The sequence below is a fragment of the Phacochoerus africanus genome, chromosome 6, assembly GCF_016906955.1.
Source record: "Phacochoerus africanus isolate WHEZ1 chromosome 6, ROS_Pafr_v1, whole genome shotgun sequence".
In the NCBI taxonomy this organism is placed as follows: domain Eukaryota; kingdom Metazoa; phylum Chordata; class Mammalia; order Artiodactyla; family Suidae; genus Phacochoerus; species Phacochoerus africanus.
In genome coordinates, this window is record NC_062549.1 from 67,724,942 (window position 1) to 67,747,526 (window position 22,585).

The 22,585-nt window shown below is 38.8% G+C and overlaps 1 protein-coding gene and 1 pseudogene across 2 annotated transcripts in view; both read left to right on the forward strand.

Annotated features, from left to right (window-relative positions):
- ARFGEF1 (ADP ribosylation factor guanine nucleotide exchange factor 1) overlaps positions 1 to 22,585 on the forward strand; it is a 147,060-nt gene that overhangs the window by 14,112 nt on the left and 110,363 nt on the right. The gene's annotated exons all lie outside the window — the stretch shown is intronic.
- LOC125130024 (tigger transposable element-derived protein 1-like) lies at positions 4,187 to 22,460 on the forward strand (annotated as a pseudogene).

A 22,585-nucleotide genomic window follows, 5' to 3' on the forward strand; every position in this document is an offset into this window, starting at 1 on the left:
GAAAATAATCAAATATGTTGTGAAGATAGATGTACAAGTTTATTCATCATTGTGCTCTTTATAATTGCTAAAAGTGGAAAATAACTCAAGTTGTCAAAATAGGGGATTGGTTATATAAATAATGGTATGTCCATACAGTGGGATAGTACAAAGAACAGAGTAGTGGTGTGTTGCAAATATATTTATTAAGATAGGAGGATGAGTGAGTAGAAAAAGTAGATTATATAATAGCATTTTTTAAGAACAAATATGTATAGGTATATATAGAAAAAGTATTGCAAATACAAGGAAATTTTTTCAATTTTATGTATTTTTTATTAAAGTATAGTCGATTTACAATGTGCCAATATCTACAGTACAGCAAAATGACCCCGTCATACATATATATACACATTCCTCTTTTTATATTATCTTCCACCATGGTCTATCCCAAGAGACTGGATATAGTTCCCTATACAGTAGGACCTCATTGCTTATCTATTCTAAATGTAATAGTTTTGGAGTTCCCGTCATGGTGCAGTGGTTAACGAATCCGACTAGGAACCATGAGGTTGCGGGTTCGGTCCCTGCCCTTGCTCAGTGGGTTAACGATTCGGCGTAGCTGTGAGCTGTGGTGTAGGTCGCAGACGTGGCTCGGAGCCCGCGTTGCTGTGGCTCTGGCGTGGGCCGGAGACTACAGCTCCGATTCGACCCCTATCCTGGGAACCTCCATATGCCGCAGAGCGGCCCAAGAAATAGCAAAAAAGACAAAAAAAAGAAAAAAAGTAATAGTTTGCATCTAATAACCCAGACTTCCAGTCAGTCCCATTCTCTCCTTTGTCCTCACTGGCAACCACAAGTCTGTTCTCCCTGACCGTGATCTGTTTCTGTTTTGTAGATAGGTTCGTTTTTGCCATATTTTAGATTCACATGTAAGTGATATCCTGTGGTATTCATCTTTCTCTTTCAGATTTACTCCACTTAGTATGAGAATCTCTAGTTGCATCCATGTTGCTGCAAATGGCATTATTCTGTTCATTTTTATGGCTGAGTAGTATTCCATTGTATATATGTACCACACCTTCCTCTTTTTGTCTTTTGTCTTTTTAGGATGGTACCTGAAGCATATGGAGATTCCCAGGGTGGGGGTCTAATCGGAGCTACAGCTGCCGGCCTCCACCAGAGCCATAGCAACGCCAGATCCGAGCGTCATCTGAGACCTACACCACGGCTCACAGCAATGCTGGATCCTTAACCACTGAGCGAGGCCTGGGATCGAACACACAACCTCGTGGTTCCTAGTTGGAACATTTCCGCTGCACCACCACTGGAACTCCTATCTAAATATAAGAATTAAAAATTCATTTTGAGAGAACCTCATTGGTTGCTGTATCTTGAAAAATACAAGGAAGTCGTAGTTTTCAATTCCTCTGAACCCAAGCCAAGGACAGTTTATAGGTTTCAGAAGATCTCGTTTCCACATGTGTATCCATTGTGGATTTCTCAACACATTTAGAAAAGGTATGAAAAATTGATTCAAGAGTACAGTATTTCTTGGAGTTCTCTGGTGGCCTAGTGGTTGAACATCCAGTATTGTCACTGCTGTGGCTTGGATTACTGCGTGGCACAGGTTTGATCCCTGTCCCAGAAACTTCTGCATTGCCGTGGGGGTGGCCAAAAAAAAAAAAAAAAGAAGGAGTACTAGATATCTTGCCATCTTTTCAAGGTCTAGTGGTGTTAGTTGGCATAGACTTAGTTTTGCAGATTCTTGGTCTTCCTTGCCTATTGGGAAACTTGGTTTTCGGAAGTCTTCTCTCCTTTTACTGATTCAATATTTATTTGTATTTATAATTGCCTCTTAAAGTGCAGATAGTCTTTGGGAATATTAAACATCTTAGTTCTTTATATATTTGTACTGTCCTTAGGTTTCTGGAGAATGCTTTCTTGTCTTCCACATCTACCTGAGTGTTGCCCCAGTGCAGGAAGGAAAGTTTTGACAGGATAATGGGAGAGCATGGATTAACTTTGGAATATAGAACATTACGGGTCAGACAGGACTGGGGATAGGCCTGAAAAAGCTTCTTTGTGTAATCTAAGGATAGCAGGATAGCATGAGGCTATAGATAAGAAAGAGCAAATAGGTGTAGAACGGTGAGGTTAGACAGTGTTAAACAGGCTTCTTTACTTTGCACATAGAATGTGTAATATTTAAAAAATGAAAAAGCGTTCTTTATAATTTGTTGATGATAGCTTGTTTTGTGTATTTGGGGAATCATGCCCGTTAGTTATTTTCTTTTAAAAAAGAAAATTAGTGGATTTTGTCTATGTGGCCAGTGTTTTGTATATTAAATTTTTTATTGACTCTGGTTTTATCACAGGATTAAAAGCCAATATAAAGACTTTGTAGCTTTTATTAACAAATGTTTATTGAACACCTTCAGTGTGTGTAACTATTGGGTACTGTGGATGCTAGAGGTTACTTATATATAGTCCCTCCCCTCAAGGAATTTATAGGCTTCTTAGGGGAAATAGATTGCAATAAATAAATTTTATAAGTGATAAACAGATACTATGGTATGTGAAATTGGTGGAAACCCAAAGAAAGAATTGAGTAGTGGCTGGGTTGGGCATGGATCTAGGTACAGTTTTATGGGAGAATCACCTTAGACCTCAGGCTTGGAAGATCACTAAATGCCTGAGAACACTCCAGGTAGAATGAGTTGCTTGAGCATAGATGTATGAGATAGTACGGCTACATTTAGGGACCTGAAGGAAGTTCATTGTCGGTAGGTTATAGTTTGATAGAATGGATGAGGAGAGAAACGTCTGGATAACACAGCAGGAGACAGATCATTGAAGACCTTTTATGCCATCCCAAGGAATTTAGACTTTCTTGTAAACAATTAGATGCCAAGCAAAGGAGGGAAATGATGATGTTGCATTTCAGAAAGATCACTGTTGTCTCTATGAGAAATAGATTGCTGGGATTCAGAACTTTAGGCAGTGAGACCATTATACTAATAAGCTGTTGCCATAGCCCTGTTTGAAGAAGCAAGGGCTTGAACTTGAAAAGATCTCAGTAAATCGACAGGACTTCATAACTGTTTGGATGTGAGAAATGAGGGAAAGAAATGCATTTAGGATGATCCTGAAGTTTCTAACCAGGTTATTTTGGGTTGTTGGATTCATTCACCAAAAAAGACAGTATAAGAAAATAAGCACATTTGAGAGAGGGGTTAGGAAGAAAATGGATACATTAAGGTTGATTTTGAGGTGTATGTAAGACGCTTAATTGACAGTTGTTTTTAGCTTTTGTTTTTGTTTTTTTGTTTATTTGACAAAAACTTAGGAGAGAGAGGAGAGCTGTAAATAGAAGTTTAGGTGTTATCAGCATATAATGAACCACATAGGTATTTTTGGAGAAAAAGATATACATATTAATTTGCCCAGTAAATTTAATTTATTGCTTTCTTCAAGAAACATTTGTTTGTTGAGTACCTCTTGTCCCAGATTTCATGCTAAACTTGAAAAATATAAAGATGGAAATGATGGCCTTTGCTGTTTAGGAGCAAATTGTGGGAGATGGACACACAATAATTTCAGTATATTAAAGTAAGTATTGTGATAGTGATAACCAGAGGAAGGTGTCGAATGGATGTATGTAATTATCTTAGCCTTGGAAGTATGGGGAAGATTTCTTGGCAATGATAGCTGTTTTTTTACACAGAGGAATGAATGGGTATGAGCCAGGAAAAGATGAATGGGAAAAGAAATCTGAGGAGGGAAGAGCATTATTAGCTAAGGCATAACTAGCAACGAACATGAAGTATGGGAAATGGTACCTAGAAGATTGGCATTTTAAGAGTCTTAAATGGGTGAGGCAGGAATGGAGGAGATGAGGTTCTTGGACAGTATTATAGATGATGGTGATTATGGGTAGGGAACCACTGAAGATTTTTAATTGGGAGTGACATGGAATACATGACTGAAGCAGTCTTGAAAGGTATTTGCCAGGCAGAGGAGTAGTGGGGGTAGAATTCTAGGCAGAGGACATATAGTTTGAGCAAAAGCCTAGAGGTGTAGAAAAGGAGATCACTTCAGGGGATTTAGAGTGTTCTTTTATTAGTCAAGTGTGAAGTGCAAGGAAGGGCATGCAGAGAGATGAGTGTGGTAGACAGGGCCCAAATCTTAGAGATTCTTGTGCTCCATGCTAAAGAGCTTGAACTTTAGCCTGTTAAAGATTGCTTTGGCGCGGATAGGGTTCAAGAATGAAGATGAGTCAGTAGGCCTGATGAGAGATGAGGGCCTGACCTAAACAAGTAGAATACTGGAGAAATCAAATTCGAGAAAGTTACAGCAGTTGGCCCTTCTTGTCCTTGGAGATCATCTTAAAAATGTAACCAGCTGCATCACATTACTGGAGATCCTGATTTGCTAAGCCTTAGACATGGGCCTGAGCATCTTACTTCAATTTGTATTTTTCATTATCATAGAGTAAAATCAACTTTTTTTTGGTGTGCAGTTCCATAAATTTTAACACCTGTAAAGATTTGTGTGATCTCTATCACAATTGAGATACAGAATGGTTTTAGCACTCCCAAATTTTCTTTCTTGCTGTCGCTCTATAATCACACCTTTCTCCTCATCTCTAATCCCCTGGCAGTCACTGCTCTGTTCTGTGTCACTAAAGTTTTCTCTTTTTGAGAATGTCATGTACATCGAATGCAGGCTTTTGAGGCTGGCTTCTTTCATTCAGTATGTCTTTGAGATTCATCCAAATTGTTGCATGTATTAATAGTCTATTCCTTTTTATCGCTCAGTAATATGCCACTGTATGGATGTACTATAGTTTGTTTATCCATCACTCATTGAAGAACATCTTAGTTGTTCCCAGGTTTTGGCAGTATGACTAGAGCTGCTATAAATGTCTGTGTATAGATACTTATTTGAACATAAGTTTTCATTTCTCTAGACTAGGTACCCAGGAGTGACATTGCTGGGTCGTATGGTAAGTATATGTTTAACTTATAAGAAACTTTCAGTCTTTCCAAGTGGCTGTACCATTTATGTTCCCACCACCAGTGTGAGAGTTCCAGTTGTTGCAGTTTCTTACTAACTCTTGAGTCCCTATTTTAACTATTTCTAAATCGTTTTAGCAGGCGCACAGTGGTATCTCATTGTGGTTTTCATTTCTGTTTCCTTAATGGCCAGTGATGTTGAATATCTTTTTGTGTATTTATTTGCTGTGTGTATATCCCTTTGGTGAAGTGCCCTAAGTCTTTTGTTCATTTTTTTAAACTTTTATTTTTAAAAGATTTTTGGCCTTGCCCAAGGCATGCAGAAGTTCCCAGGCCAGGGATGAAACGTGCACCAAAGCAGTGACAATGCCGATCCTTAACCCTGAACCACCAGGGAATTCCTTTTTGCTCTTTTTTTTTTTTTTTTTTGGTCTTGTTTTTGCTATTTCTTGGGCCACTCCCGCGGCATATGGAGGTTCCCAGGCTAGGGGTCCAATCGGAGCTGTAGCTACCGGCCTACACCAGAGCCACAGCAACTCGGGATCCGAGCCGCGTCTGCAACCTACACCACAGCTCACGGCAATGCCGGATCGTTAACCCACTGAGCAAGGGCAGGGACCAGACCCGCAACCTCATGGTTCCTAGTCGGATTCGTTAACCACTGCGCCACGACGGGAACTCCCTTTTTGCTCATTTTTTAATTTGGTCATTTGCTTTCTTACTATTGAGTTTTCTTTAAAAGTTTTAAAATAACTATGTATTTATTCTCCACAAGTCCTTTGTCACATACGTGTGTTGCAATTATCTTCTGCAGCTTACCCTTTCATTTTCATAACAGTGCCTTTCACAAAAGATTTTAATCTTTGTAAAGTCTAATCTGTTAATTTTTTTTTAATGCCTAACTGTTCCAACACCATTTGTTGGAAAGATTATCCTTTTTTTTTTTTGGTCTTTTGTCTTTTTAGGGTCGCACCCACAGCATATGGAGGTTCACAGGCTAGGGATTGAATCATATCTACAGCTTCGGCCTGTGCCACAGCCATAGCAACACCAGATCTGACCCACGTCTGCAACTTATATACCACAGCTCACGGCAGCAGTGGATCCTTAACCCACTGAGCAAGGCCAGGGTTCGAACCTGCATCCTCATGGATACCAGTTGGGTTTGTTAGCCACTGAGCCATGACGGGAACTCCAAGATTGTCCTTTTTGAATTGCCTTTGCACCATTGTCAAAAATCAGTTGGTTATATCTCTGTGGGCCTGTATCAGTTCATTGGTCTCTGTGTCTGTTCCTTCTTCAATGCCATGTTGTTTTGATTATTGCAATTTTAAAGACTTAAAATCAGATGTTGTTTCCTCCCATTTTATTCTTTATCAGAAATATTTTTTCTCTTCTAGTTTACATTGCTTTTCCTTGGAAATTTGAGAATTCTCTTACCTATACACAGAAAATTTTACTGGACTGTGATTGGGAGTTGGTTAAATCTGTAAATCAGTTTGGAGAGAATTGCCGTCTTGTACTATTTTGAGTCTTCCAATCCGTGAATATATATATCTCCTATTCTTATAGTTCTTCTTTAATTTCTTCAGTATACATCCTGTACACATTTAAAGTTTATGCATAAAAATTTCATTTTGGGGAGAGCTATTGTAAACATTATTATTTTTTAACCAGTTGTTCCTTGCTAATGTATAGAAGTTGTATTTGTTTTTGTGTGCTAAAACTTTGTAAAATAAATGGATTTATAAATTCTAAGTGTTTTTCCTCTTCTAGATTTCTTGGGATTTTTTTACTTAGACAGTTAAGTCATTTGTGAATAAAAACAGTTCTTTCTCTTTTTTTACAAGCTGCATGACCCTTCTTTTTCTTACCTGATGACGTGACTGGGATGTTCAGTACAAAGTTGAATAGAAATGGTGACAGCAGCCATTTTGCCTTGTCCCAGATCTTGGGAGAAATCATTCCATTTTTAACCATTAAATTTGGTGTTAGCAGTAGGTTTTTTGTAGCTACTCTTAAAAGTTGGAGAAGTTCCTTTCTGTTGCTTGGTTTCTGAGAGTTTTTATCATGAATGGAAGTTGAATTTTGTCAGATTTTTTTTTTTTGCATCAGTTGATGATCATGTGATTTTTCTTCTTTTGCCTGTTTCCATGATAGATTACAGGGGTTGATTTTTTAAATATTGAATTAGCCTTGGATCCTTGGAATAAATCCCAATTGGTCATGAAGTATAATTCTTTCTATAGGTTGCTGTATTCTGTTTGCTAATATTTTGTTGATGATTTTTATATCTTCACTCATGAGATACTGGATTGCATTTTCTTTATCTGTCTTTGTGCAGTGTAATTCTGGCACTTACTACCTGCTCTCAGGTCAGATTTGACAGGTTAGGGGCATTGACCTCCATAAACCTCCTCACTTTGGACACCAGCCCCACGGTCCACAGCTGTCAGGGCATTTGCACTTCTACCCACCTGGCTACAAATTGGGGGTTCCCATTATCCCATCACATTTACTAGAACAACTCACAGAACTCAGAAAAGTGCCGGTTAGGATATGGTTTTATTATAAAGGAAACAAATCAGGACCATCTAAGAGACCCCTTAGACAAAATCTGGGAGAGCTCCAAATGCAAAGCTTTCGTGTCCTCAGCCTGTATCACTCTTCTGCCACATCAGTGTATATCACCAACTAGGGAAACTTACCCCAGCTTCAGGTGTCTAGGCCTTTATTTGGGGTTTTATTACATAGGCATGATTGAATCTGAATCAGTGGCTGCATGATTAAACCCAGTCTGCAGTCTCCCCTCCCCTCTCTGGAGGTCAGGCCAAGACCATGTGGTTCAAGGCCACTTAGTTGGTCTTTGCAGCATGGCTGCTGGCTGGTCTTGAAACTATCCTAGAGGCCTGCTGTGAATTGAAAAAAAAAGGCAATCTCTTTTAACTGGTACATTCCAAGGGTAGAGGGCTTCTCCCAGTACCGGGGACAAAAACCACCCAAATTCTTAATTATACAGCATTCCAGTTTTATCGTCAGGATAAGACTGACCTCACAAAATGAGTTGAAAGGTGTCCTATACTCTTCCATTTTCTGAAAGAGATTATACAGAATTGGTGTTAATTTTTCTATAAACATTTGTTTTTTGTTTTTTGTCTTTTAGGGCCACACCTGTGGCCTATGGAGGTTCCCAGGCTAGGGATCAAATCAGAGCTATAGCCGCTGACCTACACCACAACCAGAGCAACACAGGATCCAAGCCGAGTCTGCAGCCTAAACCATAGTTCACAGCAACACCAGATCCTTAACCCACTGAGTGAGGCCAGGGATTGAACCTGCATCCTCATGGATGCTAGTCAGATTCGTTTCTGCTAAGCCCCAACAGGAACTCTGATTTTTATATAAACATTTGGTAGAATTTTCCAGCAAAACCATCTGATACCACATTATATGTTAAATCCTACTTTATTCATCTTATAATTGAAAATTTGTATCCTTTTACCAGCTTCTCCCTATTTTCGTCAACTTCACCTCCTGGCAACCACCATTCTACTCTCTATTTCTGTGAGTTCAGTTTTTTTGGATTCTGTGTATAGGTGATACCATGCAGTATTTGTTTTTCTCTGTCTGGCTTGTTTCACTTAGCACAGGGCCCTCCAACTTCATCCATGTTGTCACAAGGCTGAATAGTTTTCCAGGAGTTCCTGTCATGGCTCAGTGGAAATGAATCTGACTAGTAACCATGAGGATGCCAGCTTGATCCCTGGCCTTGCTCAGTGGGTAGAGGATCCTGCGTTGCCATGAGCTGTGGTGTAAGTTGAAGACGCGGCTCACATCCCGCAATGCTGTGGTGTAGGCTGGCGTTACGGCTCTGATTTGACCCTAGCCTGGGAATCTCCATATGCTGCAAGTGTGGCCCTGAAAAAAAGACAAAAAAAATTAATAATACCCCATTGCATTTATTTAGTTGTTTGGGGGGGCTGCATCCACGACATGTGGAAGTTCCTGTGCCAGGGATCAAACCTGAACCACAGATCGACCCAAGCCGCTAGAGTACACACCATACTCTTGACCTGCTACACCACAAGGGAACTCCATACCACGTCTTTATGCATTCATCTGTTGACGGACACTTAGGTTATTTCTGTATCTCGCCTATTTTTTTGTTTTTGTTTTGTCTTTTTAGGGCCGCACCCATGGCATATGGAGGTTCCCAGGCTAGGGTTGAATCAGAGCTGCAACTGCTGGCCTACGCCACAGCCACAGCAATGCTAGATCCAAGCCACATCTGCAACCTAAGCCAAACCTTGCAGCAATGCCAGTCCCCTTCGCCCACTGAACGAGGCCAGAGATCAAACCTACATCCTCATGATTGCTAGTCAGATTCTTAACCCTCTGAGCCAAAACAGGAAGTCCTTGCCCTTGTAAGTAATATGAACTTGGGCAACAGATATCTCTTTGAGATAATGATATTTTAAAAAATGTTAATTTTATATTATAGTTGATTTACAATGTCATGGTAGTTTCAGGTATACAGTAAAATGATTCATTTATGCATATATATATTTTTCTTCATTCTTTCTCAGATTTTTTTCCCCACGTAGGTTATTACGGAGTATTGAATAGGGTTCCCTGTGCTATACAGTAGGTCCTTGATGATTATCTATTTTATATATGGGAGTGTGTATGTGTTAATCCCAAACTCCTAATTTATCCCTCCCTGAGATAATGAATTTGTTCCCTTCGAATGTATACCCAGAAATGGAATTGTTGGATCATATGATAGTTCTCTTTTTAATTTCTTGGGCCACCTTTATACTATTGCCATAGTGGCTATATCAGTTTACATTCCTGCCCACAGTGTACCGAGGTTTTCTTTTCTCTGTATTCTTGCCAGCATTTGTTATCAGTTGTCTTTGTGATAATAGACAGCCTAACAGGTATGAAGTGATATTTTAATGTGGTTTTGATTTGCATTTCCCTAATGATTAGTGGTGTTGAACACCTTTTTATTAACTTGTAGGCCATTCGTATGTTGTCTTTGGAAAAATATCTATTCAGATTTTGCCCACTTTTTAATTGGATTGGGTGTTTTTGCTGTTGAGTTGTATGAGTTCCTTGTATATTTTGAACATTAATCTCTTATCAGATAAGTGACTTGCAGATATTTTTTTGCATTCCATAGGTTGCTTTCGTTTTACTGATAGTTTCCTTTGTTCTGCAGAAGCTTCTTAGTTTGATGTAGTCCCATTTGTTTAATTTTGCTTTTGTTGCCTCTGCTTTTGCTGTCTAATCCAAAAAAATCATTAGTAAGACCAAGAAGCTTACATCCTGTGTTTTCTTCTCAGAGTTTGACATTTTCATGTCTTAACGTTCAGAACACATCCATTTTGGGTATGGTGTAAGATAGGAGTTTAGTTTCATTCCTTTGCATATGGCTCTTTAGTTTTCCCAGCCACCAGTTTCCTAAAGAAACTATCCTTTCACCCATTGCATATTCTTGGATCCTTTGTAGAAGATTAGTTGATATAGTTTATGCATGGGTTTATTTCTGGACTCTCAATTCAGCTTTTTTGATTTGTGTGTCTATTTTTATGCTGATATCAGACTGCTTTGGATTACCATAGATTTATAATACAGTTTAAGATCAGGAAGTATGATGATTTCAGCTTTGCTTTTCTTTCTCAAGATCATTTTGGCTATTCAGGGTCTTTTGTGGTTCCATACAAATTTCAGGGTTGTCTTTTCTGTTTCTCTGAAAAATACCATCGGAATTTTGCTAAGATAGTGCATTGAATCTGTGGATTTCTTTGGGTGGTATGGTTTATTCTTCTGATCCATAAACATGGAATATCTTTTCATTGTTTGTGTTTACTTTGGTCAGTGTCTTTCATTTTTCAGTGTACGGATCTTTTCACTTCCTTGGTTAAATTTATTCCTAAACATTTTATTTTTTTATGTCATTGTAAATGGGGTTGATTTCTTAGAAAATTCTCTAATAGTTCATTGTTGGTATATAGAAACACAGTTAATTTCTGTGTGTCTAGAAGTTCTTGATTGGATTCTTTAGGGTTATCTATATATAAGATCTCAGATGACAGTCTGCAAACAAAGTTCTATTTCTTCCTTTCTGTTTTTGATGTCTTTTATTTCTTTTTCTTGCTTAGTACTTCTAGGCTAAGATTTCCAGTACTGTATTGGAGTTGGCAAGAAAGGGCATTCTTATCTTGTTCTTGAGCTTAGAGGAAAAGCTTTCACTTTTCACCGTTGAGTATGATGTTAGTTGTGGGTTTGTCATCTGTGGTCTTTATTACGTTAAGATACATTCCTTCTATACACAATTTTTTTGAGTTTTTATTGTGAAAGGATGTTGTATTTTGTCAAATGTTTTTTCTGCATAAATTGAAATATGTTTTTTATCCTTCATTTTGTTAATCCTATGTCTTTTTGATTGATGGGTGTATGTTGAACTATCTTTGCATCCCAGGAATAAATCCCACCTGTTTTTCTTTTCTAATATAAGCATTCACTGCTATAAATGTCTCAGCACATTTTAGCTGTGTCCCACAGAATTTGTTTGTTGTAGTTTTGTTTTAATTTTGTTTCTGTATTTTAAAATTTTCACTTAGGACTTCTTCTTGACCCCTGGAGTGTTTTTAAGTATGTTACTTAAGTATGTGTTTGGAAATATTACTGTTTTCGCTTTCATTTCTAGTTTTATTCCATTGTGATCAAATAATATTGATCAGTATTCTGTAGGATTTCAGTTCTTTTGTGTTTGTTGAATACGAATATTTGTTCTTTTATATTTATATTTTATGGCACAGGATATGGACTATCTTAGTGAATATTTATGGGCATTTTAAAAGAGTGTGTATTCTTCTCTTGTTGAGGGGGGTGTTGTATAAATTTAGCATCCTGGAGTTTCCGTAGTGGCGCAGCAGAAATGAATCTGACTAGGAACCATGAGGTTGCGGGTTTGATGCCTGGCCTCGCTCAGTGGGTTAAGGATCTGGTGCTGCCGGGAGCTGTGGTGTAGGTTGCAGACGCAGCTCGAATCTGGCATTGCTGTGCCTCCAGTGTAGGCCGGCAGCAACAGCTCTGATTAGACCCCTAGCCTGGGAACCTCCATGTGCCGTGGGTGCAGCCCTAAAAGGACAAAAGACAAAAAATAATAATAATAAATTTTGATCCTGTAGTTTGATGGTGTTTACTTAGTTCTGTATCTTCGGTGGTTTTTGTCTAGTAGTTCTATTAAATGTGAAAGGAGTGCTACAGTCTTCAACTGAAATTGTAGATTTGTCTGCTTTTTCTTTGAGTTGTATTTGTTTGTGCTTCATGTGTTGTGAAGCTGTCTGCCTTTTTTTTTTTTTTTTTTTACATACACACGTAGGATTTCTATGTGTTCTTGTTGTATTCACCCTTTTTGATCATTATGTAATGTCCTTTGTTTCTGGTCATTTTTTTTGTTCTATTTTGTCTGATATTGGTATGACCATTCCTACCTTTTTTATTTTTTATTTTTTGTCTTTTTAGGACTGCCACATGGCATATGGAGGTTCCCAGGTGAGGGGTTGAATTGGAGCTGTAGCCACCAGCCTACAACATATCGAAGCTGCCTCTTTGACCTACACCATGGTTCACAGCAATATCAGATCCTTAACCCACTGAGCAAGGCCAGGGATCAGACCTGCATCCTCATCGATACTAGTCAGATTCATTTCCTCTGAGCCACAATGGGAACTCCCATTCCTGCCTTTTTTTGATTATGTGTTATGGTATATCTTTTTCTACCTCCACCCTACTTGTATCATTATATTGACGCTAGATTGATATAGATAGCATATAGCTGGTTCATATTTTTTTTTTTTTTGTCTTTGCTATTTCTTTGGGCCGCTCCCACGGCATATGGAGGTTCCCAGGCTAGGGGTCCAATCGGAGCTGCAGCCACCAGCCTACGCCAGAGCCACAGCAACGCGGGATCCGAGCCGTGTCTGCAACCTACACCACAGCTCACGGCAAAGCCGGATCGTTAACCCACTGAGCAAGGGCCGGGACTGAACCCGCAACCTCATGGTTCCTAGTCGGATTCGTTAACCACTGCGCCACGACGGGAACTCCCTTTTTTTTTTTTTTTTTTTTTTAATGATGGCTGCTTTAAGATAATTATAGTATCTGTCATCTTCGAATTGGCATCTGTCACTTCTCTTTGCTTGTTGAAGTTAATTTAAAATTTTCCTGGTACTTGATATGGTGGATGATTTTGAATTGTATACTGAATATTTTGGATATGTTGTGAGATTCTGGATCCTATTTAATATTCGTTTTGAAGTCACCCTCTTCAGGTGTAGTGCACATGTCCAGGCAACACCAGAGTAGGTGAAAACAAAGGGCCTACTTAAACTGTCTAGTTGCTGCTGGGCTGGGAGTTGAAATTCAGTTCCCCCTCGCTTGGCCCTTCTGACATTGACCCTGTGGGGAAAGAGGACTGCCCAACCATTATTACCATGCACCACTTTGTGGGATTGGAAGTTTAACTGCCCCACTTACATCACCTTGGTGGGGAAAGCTCATGGTCACTTGTTCTGCCTCACTGCCACCAGGTGGACCCTAAGTCCATCTCACCTCTCACCCTCATTGAGAGCAGGTGCAGTTTTTCCTTTAGTCTTTGCCTAGAGTAGGGCACATATTATCAGGGCTGCTTTCCCCTGTCCTTTTGCTAGAGGGAGATGGCTTTTCTTGAGTTTCTGTTTTTGTTTTTTTGTCTGTGCCTGTTGGCAGTTACAGGTTGGAGGCTTTTCTAGCATGCCATCCAGGGTGTATAGGATACACAAAGAAAATCCAGGAATTCACTGTGTTGATACGATGGTTCCAAGGTTCTGAGACATTGTGCGTTCTATCATTCAGAGTCTTTATTTGTTGTATTATATGTGCTAGAATTTTTAGTTGTAAGAGAGAGGACTTGTGAGAAATGGGTGTACGCCGTCTTATCCAAAACAAATTATTTTTTTCTTTTTAATTTGTGGTAAAATACCCATATCATAAAATTTATCAACTTAGCCATTTTGAAGTATGCCATTTAGTAATCTTAAGTATGGTCACAATGTTGTGCAACCCATCTCCAGATTTTTTTTTTCGTCTTGCAAAACTAAAACTTACTACCATTGAACAGTTTTGAATGCTCCCTCCCACCTCACACCCCCTGGCAACCACTCTTCATTTTACTTTCTGTCTTCATGAATTTGATTCCTCCAGGGACTTCATATAAGTGGGATTGTACAGGATTTGTCTCTTGTTTCATATAGCTTAATGTCTTCAAGTTTAATCCATGTTATAAGCATGTCAGAATTTCCTTCCTTTATAAGGCTGAATAATAGTTCACCGTAAATACAGTTGACCCTTAAACAACATGAGTTCGAAATATGAGGATCCATGTATATGCGGATTTTTTCCTAGTGGTAAATGCTACAGTACTACATGATCACAGTTGGTTGAAGCTGTGAATGTGGAGGAATCACAGATTCGGAGGAATTGCATATAAAAGGAGCCAACTGTAAATTATATGTAGATTTTCCACTGTACAGAGGGTTGATTTCTCTAACCCCTGAATTGTTCAAGAGTCAACTATATACATGCCGTGTTTTGTTTATTTGTCTGTTGATGGAAACTTGGGTTTTTTCCACATTTTGGCTGTTGTGAATAATGCAGCCATGAACATGGGTATACAAGTATTTAAGGCCTTGCTTTTAATTCTTGGTATATGCTCAGAAGCAGAATTTCTACATCTTACTATATTTAAAATTTTATTAGGAATTGTCAGAGTTCCCGTTATGGCACAGTAGAAACGAATCCAACTAGGAACCATGAGCTGGCAGGTTCAATCCCTGGCCTTGCTCAGTGGGGTAAGGACACTGCATTGCTGTGAGCTATAGTGTAGGTTGCAGGTGCGGCTCAGGTCTGGCGTTGCTGTGTCTCTGGCCACAGCAACAGCTCTGATTTGACCCCAGCCTGGGAACCTCCATGTGCCACTGGTGCGGCCCTAAAAAGACAAAAGACAAAATAAAATAAAATTTTTTGAGGAATTGTCATAGTGTTTTCAGTAGCAGCTGCAACATTTTATATTTTCTCCAAAAGTGCACAAGGGGTCGTTTCTTCATATCCTCACCACTTGATACATTGTGTTTTTCTGACAGTTGTCATTCTCATGGCTGTGAAGTGGTATCTCACTGTGGTTTTGATTTGCATTTCCCTGATTAGTGGTGTTGAGCATCTTTTCTTGTGCTCATTGGCCATTTGTCTTACTTTGGAGAAACGTCTGTTGAAGTCCTTTGCCCACTTTTAAATTGGATTGGTTTCTGTTGTTGTTGAGTTGTAGGAATTCCTTATAAATTTTGGGTATTAACTCTATCAGATAAATGATTTTCAAATGTTTTCTCCCATTCCTTAAATGGCCTTTTAATTCTGTTAATTACATCCTTTGCACAGTTTTAAATTTTGATGTAGTCTAATTTATTTTTACCTTAGTGTCCTGTGCTCTTGTTGTCATATCCAGTAAATCATTGCCAAATTTAATGTTATGAAACTTTCCCTTTATATTTTCTTCTAAGAGTTTTAGCTTTTGCATTTAAAGCTTTAATCCATTTTGAGTTAATAAACACCTGAAATTCTAAAATTTAAGTTGTTGGGTTATTTTACCTCTTCTTCTTTTTTTTTTTTTTTTTTTTTTACTTTAGTGACCTCCTAAGGCTTCCAGCAGTATTGCACACACATTATACTTTTACTTAGTCTACTCTTTTGTAAAACTCACATTACTGTTTAAATTATCTATGATGGTTATCAGTGTTGTATAAAAAGGCAGAAAGAATAAGTAGTGTCAGGATCAAAGAAAAGGACCAGCATTCTCTTTTTTTTTCTTTATAGTGTTCAGATAGATGCCATAGTATGGTGGAAAAAGCCCTGATAGGCAGTTTTTTATTCTAATCTGGATTCTGTTGTTTATTCGATCTGAAACAAAGTTAACCAGTTTCTTTGGGTCCCTTTTCTTCATCTCTAATGCCCACTTCATGGGGTTATTATAGAATTGATACAAGATACATTATATAAATGTTAAGTTCTTATCCTCCTGCACTGTAATTGGCAAAGAGATGTATAGACAATTTATGTACAAAACCGTAAGTATCTACATAATATTAAAATAGTTGCTTAAATCATTTGGTTTTTCCAAGTAAAGTGGCAGTTACAAAGGTATATTTGTGAAAGAAAGTATTGAACTGAACACATAACTTGTACACCTTCCACCATGTATGTTTTACTTTAATAAAAAGTTTACCCTAAAACATTATACATTACATTGTTAACTGGATTTATTTCTATATTGTGCTATTATGGTTGGTGTCTTTTTTCCTTTATACATTTCTGTATTTTCCAGATTTTCTAAACTGATCATAAACTGATCATGGTTTTGTTTTGGGTTTTTTTTTTTTTTTGCTTTTTAGGGCCACTCCTGCAGCATATGGAGATTCCCATGCTAGGGGTTGAATCAGAGCTACAGCAGCTGGCCTGCACCACAGCCACAGCAACATCAGATCTGAGCCATGTCTGCCACCTATAGCACAGCTCACAGCAACACTGGATCCTTAATCCCCTGAGCGAGGCCAGGGATCGAACCTGCAACCTCATGGTTCCTAGTCAGATTCGTTTCTGCTGCGCCACAACGGGAACTCCAGATCATGGTTATTTTTATGTTTGAAAAAAAAAAAAAGTAACAGCATACTGAAGTATTTATAAGTTAACTGGTATGCCTGGAATTTGCTTTAATTGACTTCATTGGGAAAGGGAAGCATGAAGTGATAGAAGGTATAGAAACATAATTGCTGCAGAAGAATAATAGGACATGGGGATTCATTATATTATTTATTCTCTCTTGTTGAACATGTTTGGAATTTTCCATAATAAAAAGTTTTAAAAGCTGTTAAAATGAAAAGAGTACACTGTGAAATGGGAGACTTAAAAAGGACTCAAGAATAAGATGGCTTGGGAGTTCCCATCATATTACAGCGGAAATCAATCCAACCATGAGGTTGCGGGTTCGATCCCTGGCCTCATTAGTGGGTTAAGAATCCGGCATTGCTGTGAGCTCTGGTATAGGTCGAAGACTCAGCTCAGATCTGACATTGCTGTGGTTCTGGCATAGGCCAGCAGCAACAGCTCTGATTGGACCCCTAGCCTGGGAACCTCCATATGCAATGGGTGCAGCCCTAAAAAGACAAAAAAAGAAAAAGATGGCTTTCTTTTTTTCTGAAGGGACTAATTTTTTGGAGAACAAAAATTAGTCTCCTGACACTGGCTGGAGCACATGTAGTACTATTTTGCAGTTATGAAGGCTTTTTTTTTTTCCCCTCTGTATTTGCAGCCACCTACATTTTAGCTGAGTTGCTTAGCTGAGTTTTACAATGTAATTAAATGTCATTTGTTCTCTAGGCTGTTACAGATCCTTCATCTCAATTAGGTATGTCTTTTTTTTTTGTTTTAATATAACTTTAAGGCTTATTTTGCATATCATGTGATTCACCCAATGCAAGTGTACAGCCCATTTTTTTTTTCTTTTTTTCTTTTTTTTTTTTTTTTTTTAACAGCTGCCCCTGCCACATATGGAAGTTCCCAGGCTAGGGGTCAAATCGTAGCTGTAGCTGCCAGCCTATGCCACAGGTTGTGGCAACGCTGGATCTTTAACCCACTGAGTAAGGCCAAGGATCACACTGACTCCTCACGGACACTATGTCAGGTTCTTAACCTGCTGAGCCCCAAGGGAACTCCTCAGTTTTTTTTAAGTAAATTTATTGTGTTGTGCAACCATGACCAGAAATCAGTTTTTGAATGTTTCCATCACTTTTATAAAATCCCTCGTGTCCATTAATTGTTAATCCCTATGCTCTCCCCAGGCAACCAGTTACCTATTCTCTTGTCTCTAGATTTGCATTTTCAGGACATTTCATATAAATTGAATCATATAGTATATAATCTTTTGTGTATGACCTTTTCAGAAAAGCATGTTTTTGAGTTTTATCCGTGTTCTACCGTGTATCAGTATTTAGTTCCTTTTTATTGCTGAATAGCTTTCTTTTGTGTAGAATCGATGTTCCATTTATCCATTTTCCCGTTGGTGAACATGAATTAATTAATTTATTTATTTTGTCTTTTAGGGCTACACCTGCAGCATATAGAGGTACCCAGGCTAGGGGTCGAATTGGAGCTGTAACTGCTTGGCCTACAGCATAGCCACAGCCACGCCAGATCCGAACCACAGCTGCAGGCTACACCACAGCTCACAGCAACACCGGATCCTTAACCCACTGAGCGAGGCCATGAATCACACCTGCTTCCTCATGGATGCTAGTCAGATACGTTTCCACTGAGCCACGATAGGAACTCCATTAGTGAACATTTATATTTTCATCTTTTTGTGGTTATGAGTAATACTGCTTTCAACATTTACATACAAGCCTTTGTTTGGGTGTGTATTCTTTCTCCTGGATAGGTACCTAAAGGTGCAGTTGCTGGATCATGTGGCAAATTTATGTTTAATGTTTTAAGAAATTGCCAACTTTTTTCCATAGTGGCTGCAGCATTTTATTTTCCTGCATTAGCCTTGAGGGTCCCCATTTCTGCCTATCCCTCACCAGTATTTGTTAGTGTGTATCTCTAGACTGTAGACTAGCCATTCCAGCACTAGGAAGTGGCATCTCATGGTTTTTGATTTGCATTTCCCTTGACTAATGATGTTGAGCATCTTTTTATATGCCTGTTAGCCATTCATGTGTCATATCTGGTATGTCTGTTCAAATCTTTTAAAAAATTTTTATTCTATTCCCTTGGTTCTTTGAAATTTAGTGCTTAATTATTTTATTTTATTTTATTTTTTTGTCTTTTTGCTATTTCTTGGGCCGCTCCCGCGGCATATGGAGGTTCCCAGGCTAGGGGTCAAATCGGAGCTGTAGCCACCGGCCTACGCCAGAGCCACAGCAACTCGGGATCCGAGCTGCGTCTGCGACCTACACCACAGCTCACGGCAACGCCGGATCGTTAACCCACTGAGCAAGGGCAGGGACCGAACCCGCAACCTCATGGTTCCTAGTCGGATTCGTTAACCACTGCGCCATGACGGGAACTCCTAATTATTTTAAAAAGTAGAAATATCTTGGCACTAATAGACTTAAACTTTGCAGTTTGGACTATTGAGCTTTAATATGGGTATAGTAAGTTATAAATTTTTGAGGTACAAATTTAATATCTAGTGTGTACTTCTTTTCAAGGCTGGTCTGAGGAAGTAAATCACTTAGCTAATAAATGAGGTTTGCCACTGCCTAGGAACATGGCAGTTTTATTTTCTCCTTGTGAGTCAGAGTTCTGTTGACCTTTGAACAAGGCAGGTTTGACTGCACAGTTACACTTACATGTGAATTTTTTCAGTAGTAAATACTGCAAGACTACTCAGTCCATGGTTGGTTGAATCCATGGATGCACAGGAACTGCAGATACAGAGAGCTGACTTTAAGTTATAAATGATTAATCCTCACACTGTTTAAGGGCCAACCATATTTGCCATCATATATTTATTAATTTTAGGACTTTTTAAAGGTCTGTAGACTATCTTTTATAAATATCAGTGGCCTTGAAAGTATTTTGAAGTTTTTTTGCTTTATGTGTCGCTAAATTCCTCTAACTCAATTTTATGATCATTCTTTTATTCATTCAACAATTATTTATTATCTGTTTTAAGTATGGTAGAGCAGTTTTTATAACATTGGCCCTATTACTAAGTGTGTGATCTTGGGTGTATCACTTAGGCATCTATGTTTCTTTCCTCATTTGTACAATCAGAACAATCATAGCATCTATCTCAAAGTTGTTCAAGGACCTAAAAGCATATTTTAAAGCACCTGCAGTGGAACCTTGCACTTGATAACTGCTCAGTAGACATTAGATGTTATATGCAAGTTGTGGTAAGAACCAAAAGTGCATTGGTGCATAAGATTGACAGGGTCCAGGAGTTCTTGTGGTGGCTCAGTGGTTAACGAATCTGACTAGGAACCATGAGGTTGCAGGTTCGATCCCTGGCCTTACTCAGTGGGTTAAGGATCCGGTGTTGCCGTGAGCTGTGATGTAGGTCGCAGACATTTCTTGGATCTCATGTTCCTGTGACTCTAGCGTAGGCCAGTAGCTACAGCTCCGATTAGATCCCTAGCCTGGGAACCTCCTTATGCCGCAGGTGCGGCCGTAGAAAAGGCAAAAAGACAAAAAAAAAAAGATTGACTGGGTCCATTTTATTTATACAAGTATACCTTGTTTATTGCTCTTAGCTTTATTGTGATTTGCAGATGTTGCATTTTCTACACATTGAAGATTTGTGGCTACCTGCTTTGAACAAGTCAGTGCTATTTCTCCAGCAGCATTTGTGCACTTCATGTTTGTCACTTTTTGTTAATTCTCAAAATATTTCAGACTTTTTCATTATATTTGTTATAGTAATCCATGATCAGTAATCTTTGATATTACAATTGTAATTGTTTTGGGAGCACCACAAATCTTGCCCATATAAGATGGCATGTTTGTGTGAGTGTATTCTGACTGCTCCATCTATGATCAGCCATTCTCAGCCTCTCTCCCTTTCCTCTGGCTTCCCTATTCAGTGAGACACAACAATATTGAAATTAGACTAGTTAACACCTCTACAATGGCCCTAAGTATTCAAGTGAAAGAAAGAGTTACATGTCTCTCACTTTAAATCAAAAGCTAGAAATAATTAAGTTTAATGATGAGTGTATGTTGAAAGCTGACATAGGCCATAAGCTAAGGCTCTTGTGCCAGTTAGCCAGGTCGTAAATGCAAAGGAAAAGTTCTGGAAGGAAACTAAGAGTGCTACTGAAGTGAACTCACAAATCTTAAGGAAGTGAAACAGTGTTATTGCTGACATGGAGAAAGTTTTAGTGGTCTGGATAGAAGATCAAACGAACCACAACATTCCCTTAAGCCAGAGCCCAATCTAGAGCATGGCTTTAACTTTCTTCAGTTCTTTAAAGGCTGAGAAGGGTGAGGAAGCTGCAGAAGAAAAGTTTGAAGCTAGCGAAAGTTAGTTCATGAGGTTTAAGAAAAAAAGCTGTCTCCATAACATAAAAGTGCAAGGTGAAGCAAGTGCTGATGTAAAAGCTGCAGCAAGTTATCCAGATCTGACTAAGATAACCAGTGAAGCTGGCTTCACTAAACAGCAGCTTTCCAGTACAGATGAAAGAGCCTTACACTGGAAGAAGATGCCATTGAGGACTTTTATAGCCAGAGAGGAGAAGTCAGTGCATGGTTTCAAAGCTTCAGAGGACAGGCTGACCCTCTTGTTAGGGGCTAATGCAGCTCATGACTTTAAATTGAAGCCAGTGCTTATTTACCATTCTGAAAGTCTTAGGGCCCTTAAGAATCATGCTTAATCTACTCTGCCTGTGCTCTATAAATGCACCAACAAAGCCTAGATGACAGCACATCTGTTGACAACATGGTTTACTGAATATTTTAAGACTGCTGTTGAGTCCTACTGCATAGGGGGAACAGAAGATTCTTTTCAAAATATTACTGCTTGTTGACAGTGTAGCTGGTCACCCAAGAAGTCTGGAGATGTACGACAAGATTGATGTTGATTTTATGCCTGTTAATATTTCATCATCCATACTCAGCCTTCAGATCAAGAAGTAATTTCCACTTTCAGGTCTTAATTTTGAAGAAATACATTTCACAAGGCTGTACCTGCCATAGTAGTGATTCCCCTGCTGTATCTGGGCAAAGTAAATGCAAACCATCTGGAAAGGATTCACTATTCTAGATGCCATTAAGAACATTCATGATTCAGACTTCCCTTGTGGCACAGTGGGTTAAGGATCCATCATTGTCACTGTTCTGGCCCTTGTTGCTACTGTGGCTTGGTTTGGTCCCTGGCCCAGGAACTTCAGCATGCCATAGGTGTGGCCAAAAAAGAAAAACTTTCGTGATTCATGGGAAGAGGTCAAAATAACAACATTAGCAGGAGATTGGAAGAAGTTGATTCTAACCCTCATGGATGACTTTAAGGGGTTTAAGGCTTCAGTGAAGGAAGTCACTGAAGATGTGGTGGAAATAGCAAGAGAACTAGAATTAGAAGTGGAGCATGCTGAAGAGAGTGTGTAGGAAAGGGTACCCTCCTACACTTTTGGTGGGAATGTAAGCTGGTACATCCACTATGGAGAATAGTATGGAGGTTCCTTAAAAAAACTAAATACAGAGCTACCATATGATCTAGCAATCCCACTTCTGGGCATATATCTGGAGAAAGCCATAATTCAGAAAGACATATGCACTCCATTGTTCACTGTAGTTCTATTTATAATAGCCAAGACATGGGAGCAACCTAAATGTCCATCAGCAGAGGAATGGATAAAGAGACGTGGTACTATATATAATGGAATATTACTTAGCCATAAAAAGAATGAAATAATGCCATTTGCAGCAACATAGATGGACCTAAAATTATCATACTAAGTGAAGTCAGTCAGACAGGAAAGACAAAT